Raw genomic sequence first — 8,901 nt, 5'->3', positions numbered from 1 at the left:
ACCCCATCAACGAACTGGGGAGAGCATCGGTCGTCGTACATCCATTGCCGGCTCATCTTCATTACACATCACCGAATAGACCAAATTAATACAAGTTCTTACATAAAGTTCATACATAAAGTTCATACAACACTTATTCTCATAAATCAAACATATAAATAACTCTCTAGATAAAGCATTTAAATGCAACAATAAATGCAATCAAGATAGCAACTAAGGTAACAATTGATCCAACAGCATAATGATACCAAGCCTCACTATCAATGGCATATTTTCTAATCTTTCTAATCTTCAAGCGCATTTTCTCCATCTTGATCTTGTGATCATCGACGACATCGGCAACATGCAACTCCAATTCCATCTTCTCGCCCGCAATTCTTTTCAATTTTTATTTCAAATACTCGTTTTCTCTTTCAACTAAATTTAGCCTGTCGACAATAGGGTCGGTTGGAATTTCCGGTTCACATACCTCCTAGATAAAAATATCTATGTCAACTTGATGGGCATAATTTGTCATAAACACGAAATGCAACAAAATAGTTATAAAAGAAAATATACCACATCCGAATCATAACCCGGACGAGGGCCGACGGGGACGGATATCAAAATCATGGCACTATGAATAACAAACAACGTACGGGTAAGATTATTATACAAGTAACTATATATCTAAATCACACAAACATGATTTTTTATATAAAAAAGATAAGAACAAGATGCTCACCCCACAAGGTGGTGCCGGCGACAGGACGGTGCGGACGATCGACAGTGGTTAGTACGGAGACGGGAAGGCACTAAGTAAACCACACCTACATATGCAAACTAAGAGTTATTTTGAGCTCAAATTGCATATAAATCAAATAAACTAGCTACCACATATAATTCCTCCCAAATTACTAAAACCCAAAATTAATTACTATATAAAGCATTGCAAGAGCTAATCTAGCAATGAGAGATGAAAGGACAAAGTTGCTTACCTTTGTGATCACTTGAATGGATGGGGGCCTTCAAATCTTGACAAAATTTGGACAAAATGTGTGATGAGCTCGAGGTAGAGGGGAAGAAAAGAGAGGAGAGGGGAAATGGGAAAACAGAGCGAGCTCGATCACGGGTGGACGAAGGGTTTATATAGGACGACCTTTAGTACCGGTGCTAAAAGTTCGGCACGAATCGGTACTAATGAGAGCGGCCCGCCTAGCCGTTGGAACCGGTACTAATGGTCACATTAGTGCCGGCTCAAATACAAACCGGGAGTAATGAGCTGAACATTTGACCTTTTTTCTACTAGTGATGGGACTGGAGGAGTGAAGGAAGAATGCATGTATGAGTTGTTATGTGGAGTTAGCTATGCAAAAAGCATGCACACGCTGAAACAAGAGTGAGAAGAATGCTTTTTCTATACTAGAATGTATTCAATGTTTGTGAAATTTGCAAAAAATTGTAGCACCAGTACAGTATTTTGAGAACGAAAGATGTCAATACTAACCTTGACGGATTGCTCCTCTTTCTCCCAGATTTTATTTCTCCATCCAAGATAGACTCGACAACACATCGCAGAGGCTTCACTTGATTTATAAGTGATTTGCTTTCACTTTTTGTGTAAGTTATGCCTTTTTGTAGAAGTTTGTAATATAAACAGTGTTCTAAATACCCACACTATAAATTACTAAAGTATACATAAGGTATACATAAGCGAAACGATATTAGCATAGGTTTTTTGTTTTCTTTAGTTTGAATTCCAGTCATTTCTCTGATGTGATCTGAGTATATGCTTGAAATGTTACTTCTCTCTATTGTAGTGCTGAGCAAAATACTGATGAGCAAAATTACTATGGGTCAGCGAACTAGAGGGTTCTGTCAAGTGCAGCAGATCCCCATATGACGTAGATGGGCGATATGTTGCTGCTGCCGCAGAGCCAAAGAACCTATGGAGATTTAGGGATGCTGCATATGTCTTAGATGGAGCGATCTGAGGCTGCTGCTGCCACGGAGCGATCTTGGGTTCTACATATGTCGTACATGGAGATAGATCGAGGCGGCCTCTCTACCACATCAGATGGGATCTCTTCAAGGTCTTGGAGAGGAGGCGACAATTAGGGATGTATATTCTAGGATGGACAATAGGAGATGGTCAGGAAAGAGTCACTTGGGTAGGAGAGGGAAAGAGTTTCTGTCTTGTACGTTTACTAAAGATTGGATGTGACGTGATGTAAAAAAAAAGATTGAGGTGATGTGATCAGGTTAATCTCATGCATTCTAAATCTTCCTCTCTTAAAAAAAGTGGACAGCTCATATTTGTTATATACCCTTGATTGGCTTGGGAAAACTTGGGAAGATCTACACCATAATAAGTTGGTCCCACCAGATTAACGGCTTGTAAATTCTAATTAACACAGGAGTTTCTAGGGAGTGCCTAATTAGTAGATGTATGTATATGTATTTATGTATAGATAGATAGATAGATAGATAGATATAGATGTATAGATATAGATGTATAGATGAATAGATAGATAGATGCATGTGTAGATAGATAGATAGATAGATAGATAGCATTCTGATGCGGCACAATTAGCAGAACAACAGACAGATAACCAAGCGATTCAGTTCTTTGTACACATAGAAACTTAGTTTCATATCACCTCTTATCCATGTGCAGGACGAAATTGATGTTTCCCCTTCATTACAGAGACCTGACTTCATTGCACACACTTAGTTTTTTTTCGGAAGGGTTTTAAAAAAAATAGATTTTTTTTCCGAGGAACTCACACTTTCAGTTTTAGCAATAGCAGGCACATCTATTAGATGGAATACAACAAGATCTCAATCACTTTGATTTAATGCGGAGTCTTAATTAACATACTAATTGCACAAAAACTTAACACCAATGATGCTCGCGACCTTATGCGGCATAGACTCCCCCATTGTTTGTCACATCAAGGCACAGAAGGCAATGTAAACTCCAGGTCAAATATATACGACCATATTACAACACAAGGCACCCTACTACAGACCACAAGCCTGTTGCCAAGTTGCAGCACAACCTTAATTGGCACCATGATTCACCAACCCTTAGCACATCAACCTGATCTCCACCATCGTGATGGGCATCTATGCAGCCCTCAGCTTGCATGCGCCTTGTTCCCGCATCTACTCCTCAACACCTGTCCAATATCCAAAAATTATGCACAACCAAAATGAATATATATTCAGAAGCCTGTAAATAGCTGGCTACAGTGGCTATAGCTGATTTGGAGGGCCACCACTATTTGGCATAGCCCGCTATTTAAAACATTGGTATTTATATTATGTAACGTCCGGCAAATTGCTTAAAGAGGAAACAGATGAAGAAGTTAAGCAGAATAGGTGTGATAAAATAATGGGATTAAAACAAACGGTGCACACAATACATGGTGCCCTTAGTAATATTGAACTCAAAACACTTACTTTTGTTTGTTTACAACTGTACTTTGCCGCACAAGCGTAAATGCACAGCAACACAAAAGCATGCAATAATTCAGAAATGAATCATAGATAACTTAGAAGTCAGAAAAGGAATGCGTTGTAAGACTTCATAAATTTCCTAGTAATTTACCATCAATTTTCCATGTCAGTCAAGCAAATAAACTCAGAGGTCTTAATTAGTAGCCACAATGGACAAACCAATTGCATTTGGCATGCACCTTGAAGGCCAGTTGAGAAGTTCAAAAATTTAAACAATGAAAAAACACAGTGCCTCTAATTTATCTCAAGAAGCTTATTTCAAATCAAATAGTTTCTGAGCATAGCATATTTACTCTATTTGAATGGCAAAATAATTGAGCAATTTCTGGGTGGGATAGCACTCTTAGCGAAATTGTTGAAGCTCACGCCTACAGAATATACACAGGAGAGGTGTTACAGGTGGCAATTGTTTGGGTTCTTATTAGCAACCATACCAGCCATGCCTCCTTATATCTTATCTGAAGTTAACACCATCTTTATCTATCTATCTATCTATCTATCTACCTATCTATCTATACCTCTATATATACCTATACTAATTATAGACTTCCAAGAAATTCCTACATTAATTAGATTTTACGAGCCGTTAATCTGGTGGGACCGTGTTTTTACGGTAGAGATCCACCCATGTAAGATTTTTTTTCTATCAATGGTCTTTTTTTTTGACGTAATGGTCTCTTAATTGTCCATCCAATCTCTACATTAGGTAATTACAACCGTTGGATGAGGTACATGAGAGAGTCCACTGCTACTGTCCCACGTGCAGCCCTATTCAATAGTCCATTGCACCAACGAGTCTTCAAGGTGGCGTCTGGCGTCTATAATCCCGTAGAATCGCTCATCCTCCCTTCACCTCTTCTACGCATCAATCCAGGAGACGATGCAAGCAACCTCTGCCTGTTTTCTTCCTCTTCAACCTTTGAATCCATGATTATTTGACGCCCAGAATCCATGTTGGTTGCTAAATCTTCTGAGATAGATGCCAAAAGGGTTCAATTTTTCTTCTTGAAATTAAAGGCTCAGAAAACCATTCTCGAATAACAGTTTTCATGAAAAAAACATCCCAGGATAGATGGCAAAAGAGATTGTCCATCCCATCTACACGTTAGTTAACAAGGTCAAGAAAAAAAAACTTCTGGTATAGATGCAAAAAGGATTCCTCCCTCGATCTCCTATTCACACGTTTCTCCCTTACCTCGCTTCTTCCCTTCCTCCGCTCCTATGAAACCACCGGCAGTGCGTATCATCGAACGATCCTAGCGCAGGTCACCCGCATCAGTCTCGGCATGCCATGCGTATTGCTGTCCTCAACCTGATTCTCTATTAATAACTAGAGCTAGGGCATCTCCCCGATTATCTTCAAGAATCCAATCTTGGAATCTCCAGCTTCGACGATCCAATCCGTCATCTTTCTCTAGCCCTGATTAATAAAACAATGTTATTATGGTTGTGGCCGCAGAGTAGGAAATCAATCCACAACAGTTTGAACCAGATGGGACACAGCGAGTAGGAAATCCATCCACTACATTGCTGTTCGAGATCGTTGGCTCGGCCATTAGCCCATTACTACGGCAGACTACGGCAGGTAACTCAATATATACGACTAAATTTCCTGATATTTTCGCCAGACCATTGTTTTTTTAATGTAAGTGCAGTAAATTGTCTAGATCTGGATCATCTGCTACAAAATAAATCAGTTTTGTATCTATGAGCATTGAGCTGCTGCTAATTCCGCTATACCATGTAGGGGGCAGAGAAGAACCAGGTGAGGTATTTTGCATCACCCACGACAGTTACAATGAATACCTGTTGTACGTCAACAATATTGAAACACCGGCCTGTTATACCTGTTACACTGCCATATTAATAGCTCAATTTACATTTGATTATCCATGTTGTTCTATGTTTGCCAAAATACTTATTTACTTGATGCTTCGTATGTACAGGATTTGAAAATTTTAAACGTCGTTTCGTAGGTCTAAACTCATGTTTTGAAAGAACAGAGGATGTATTTTTCTCATACAAAGTTTTATGCCTTTTATGTTTTGAAAGAATAGAGGATTACCTTTTTCCATACAAAGGCTCATGGCTTTAGTTTACATAAGTTATACTCCGTTTCTTGCTATATCATGAGTAAGTCTTTAATAGCTGCCGGTCTTATGCAAATTCTGCACTTGAATTAAAGAATTTGTGGTGATTAATCATGGTCAGTGCGTACCACATGGTGTGTTCAGTTTCTGCAGTTCAGAGGAACCGTGAGCATGTATGTCCATCTTTCTTTCAATTTTCAGATTCAGTGCTCCTGCTAGCTAGCTGTCTATATATACTGCATATGAAGTGGATTTTTCAGGACTAACTCCTTTTCCCAATAACCACAAATTCCCACATTAATTAGCATGCTGTGCTAAATAACTTAGCCATTTCACTTAATACGTGTGTTAAATTATGCTTCCCAGCAGAAAGCATATTAGTACCCTATATTTTAGTCTGGACTAGGATCTCATGAGGAAGTGGGAGAGGTGCCACTAACTAAAGTTCGTATTGCTCCTCTCACACAGATTATATACGCACTACATGATGTAAGAAATACATATTTTTCCTCATTTTGATATGCTCAACTGTAGAAACAATCACAAAAATTGTTGATATGTATGCAATAATTCTGCCCAACAGTAAGACCTCTATAATAGGATTACATAATCAAAGACTGCATCTTGAAAGCCTCAAAGAACTGGTAACAGAACTTAGGTTAACAATTTATCTATCTATCTATCCATCTATCTATAACAACACTAACTACAGACATGCATCGATCCCTCGAGCTCCCAATTTAATCCACATAATTAAAAATATATTTACCGTTTGATCAATGTAAATGATCTATACCGTATGATCTATGTTAGTATTGCGCTGGAAAAAGACCTAACTTGCACGTAATTACACATTAATCCGAGAAATAATAAAAAGTCTGGACCATCTATTTGTTCATACAGTTAGTTTAACCAGACGACATTGATCTACTTCTTCGCCAATCTATAACAAATCGTACTGCATACATACTACTGTCCTGACAGTCCTTTTATTTTGACATGTGCTCGGCCAGAGTCCTATGATACACTATGATCTTTTTTGCATCATCTTCATGTAATGTTGATTGAGGCTAGGCCACTAGGGTTTTCATGCCTTGCCAAACGTTTCAGCAATGGCTGACATCAAGGGAAGGTGCTAGCCTGCTCCGTAAGAGTTGCTCCATGTTACTGCCACGTAGGAGCAGTATTCACAAAGGGGTGCCGATCTGCAACACGTCAGCACCAGGTACGAAGACAGCGTAGATAACAGTGTTGTTGAGCTATATATGGTGGATGTTTCTTGCGTTCAGGTTCTACCAGCTCAAGGAATTCTTCGATAAGATCATGAATTAAGGTAAAGATAACCATGTCATGATAGTTGGATCGGATCTTCAAATTTTTATTCTCTTTTTTTTATGATTTATATTTGGTTTGCACAGGGGTGTGCGCCGATCTATGATCTATCTGGAGCACAGTTTCAATTGCATCCCATGCCCGAGACGTTGCGGGCCGGTGTCGATTTTCATGCCCGCCTCTCATGAAGGCTTGCATTTGCCTTAGTCTGCCGCCTTGATATGGTGCAATCATAATCTGGATCCACATCTACCTCTAAACCCTGCTAGCTTGATACTATATCGCTGCAATATATAATTATTCACCATCGCCTTTATTATGGCTCCTGACAGCCGAGTCATTACCGCCCATCTGTCAATCTTACAGCCTGATAACCCAGTGCCTACTTCTTTTCTGCAGCTTTGTGCGTGCTTTGCCCATGTGCCATGCATTCCCAGTGTGTCAAGATGCAAGTGTCGTGAGCTTTCAATGCATGGTCTTACTTCTGCTCTCACACAACTCATCTTTGGGTCATGTCCAGTGACGTATAAGCAATTTTATCTCATTAGAATATAACTAAAGGACTGGATTGTAGTCTAAATTTTGTGGTGCATTTGTTTTTATGATTTTAGGCTAGATTTGGTAGAACAATTTAGTCATATGGCAGCTCTTCTTCCTTTTCTATTTCACGTGAGGTCAACTAATTAATAAAATGAAAAATAAGACATTTATCTATATACATGGCACCACTTGGTAGAAATGATATTCTTTTGTTGGGGAGATGCATATGATATACTATGCGACAATTCAAGAGTTAACTGAAATTATTGTACAAATTGTTTCTCTCATTTGGCCATAAGAGCCTTTTTTACAACGTTGGCATGTTGTTCTCATTTTCTACACTTCTGCGAGAATGCCAACATGGTGTTGATATTTCTTTGCAAATGATACTAAAGTCTACGGATAATTTTTTTCATATCAGTATGTGATGTCATGGTTCATAATAACATATTCCCCAAAAAAATTCAAATTCACCTGAATGAGTTTGCTAAATTTGTCAAGAGATTATGTCTTCTATATAACCATATTACTAAGTTTCTTAGAAAATTGATCAATATGGCATTTGTTTGGCTGATAAATTATTAACCGGGTACTTCTACTGATATTAAAACATTTCTATTTTTTTGTTTTATGCATGCAATATTTGGTAAACAATGACATTTTGTTCCTGCTATTTGATTTGTAAGCGTAGCTTGAAGTGCTTCGTATCATACTACCTAAGTACCTTGGCATGTTCTACCTACCAAGTGCAATCCACTTAGACATCATCATATCGTACAAGTAGATAACACAAAGTGGTCCCTTATTTCACTAGTAGAAAACAGGGCTTTGGTTCGGCCAGAAAAGAACATTAATCCCGGTTGCATTACGAACCGGGACTAATGTGAGCATTAGTCCCGGTTCGAGCGGCTTGGGCACCGTACAGGCATTAGTCCCGGTTCAAATGGGACCTTTAGTCCCGGTTGGTGCCACGAACCGGACTAAAGGGTGCGATGCCCATTAGTACCGGTTCGTGGCACCAACCGGTACTAAAGGTTAGACCTTTAGTCCCGGTTCGAGCCACCAACCGGTACTAATGGGGTTTGAGGCATTAGTACCGGTTCATGGCACGAACCGGTACTAAAGGTCCCATTTTCAAACTCTACCCCTCCCCCCCCCCGCCCCCCCCCCCCCCGTGGACCGCCTTTTCAGTTTTGTAAAAAGCAAAAGAAAATGATAAAAACTTCAAAATTTAATATCCTTCCAGAAGTAGTTATGTTACTACATGTACTAGTTAGGAAAATTTAAAAACTTAAATTTGGACATGTTTTGCAAAAAGTGTAGGGAAAATGTAAAACGGCTATAACTTTTGCATACGATGTAAAAAAAGTATAATATATCAAAATGTTCAGCACGAAAATCCGCATCCGATTTTGAATCCTCAAATTTGCAAATTTTT

At 39.0% G+C, this 8,901-nt stretch overlaps 1 long non-coding RNA gene across 1 annotated transcript; it reads right to left on the bottom strand.

Annotated features, from left to right (window-relative positions):
• Window positions 1–2,774: 2,774 nt before the first annotated feature.
• Window positions 2,775–4,604, bottom strand: LOC120967303 (uncharacterized). The gene is made up of 2 exons (XR_005761114.1): window positions 3,795–4,604; window positions 2,775–3,161 (listed from the first exon to the last, which is right to left on the bottom strand). It is a non-coding gene; the product is annotated as an uncharacterized lncRNA (long non-coding RNA).
• Between the last annotated feature and the right edge of the window lie 4,297 nt (window positions 4,605–8,901).

Source organism: Aegilops tauschii, chromosome 6, assembly GCF_002575655.3.
Source record: "Aegilops tauschii subsp. strangulata cultivar AL8/78 chromosome 6, Aet v6.0, whole genome shotgun sequence".
Classification (NCBI taxonomy): domain Eukaryota; kingdom Viridiplantae; phylum Streptophyta; class Magnoliopsida; order Poales; family Poaceae; genus Aegilops; species Aegilops tauschii.
The sequence above is the reverse complement of the archived record's forward strand: the minus strand, read 5'-3'. Positions and strand labels throughout refer to the sequence as shown.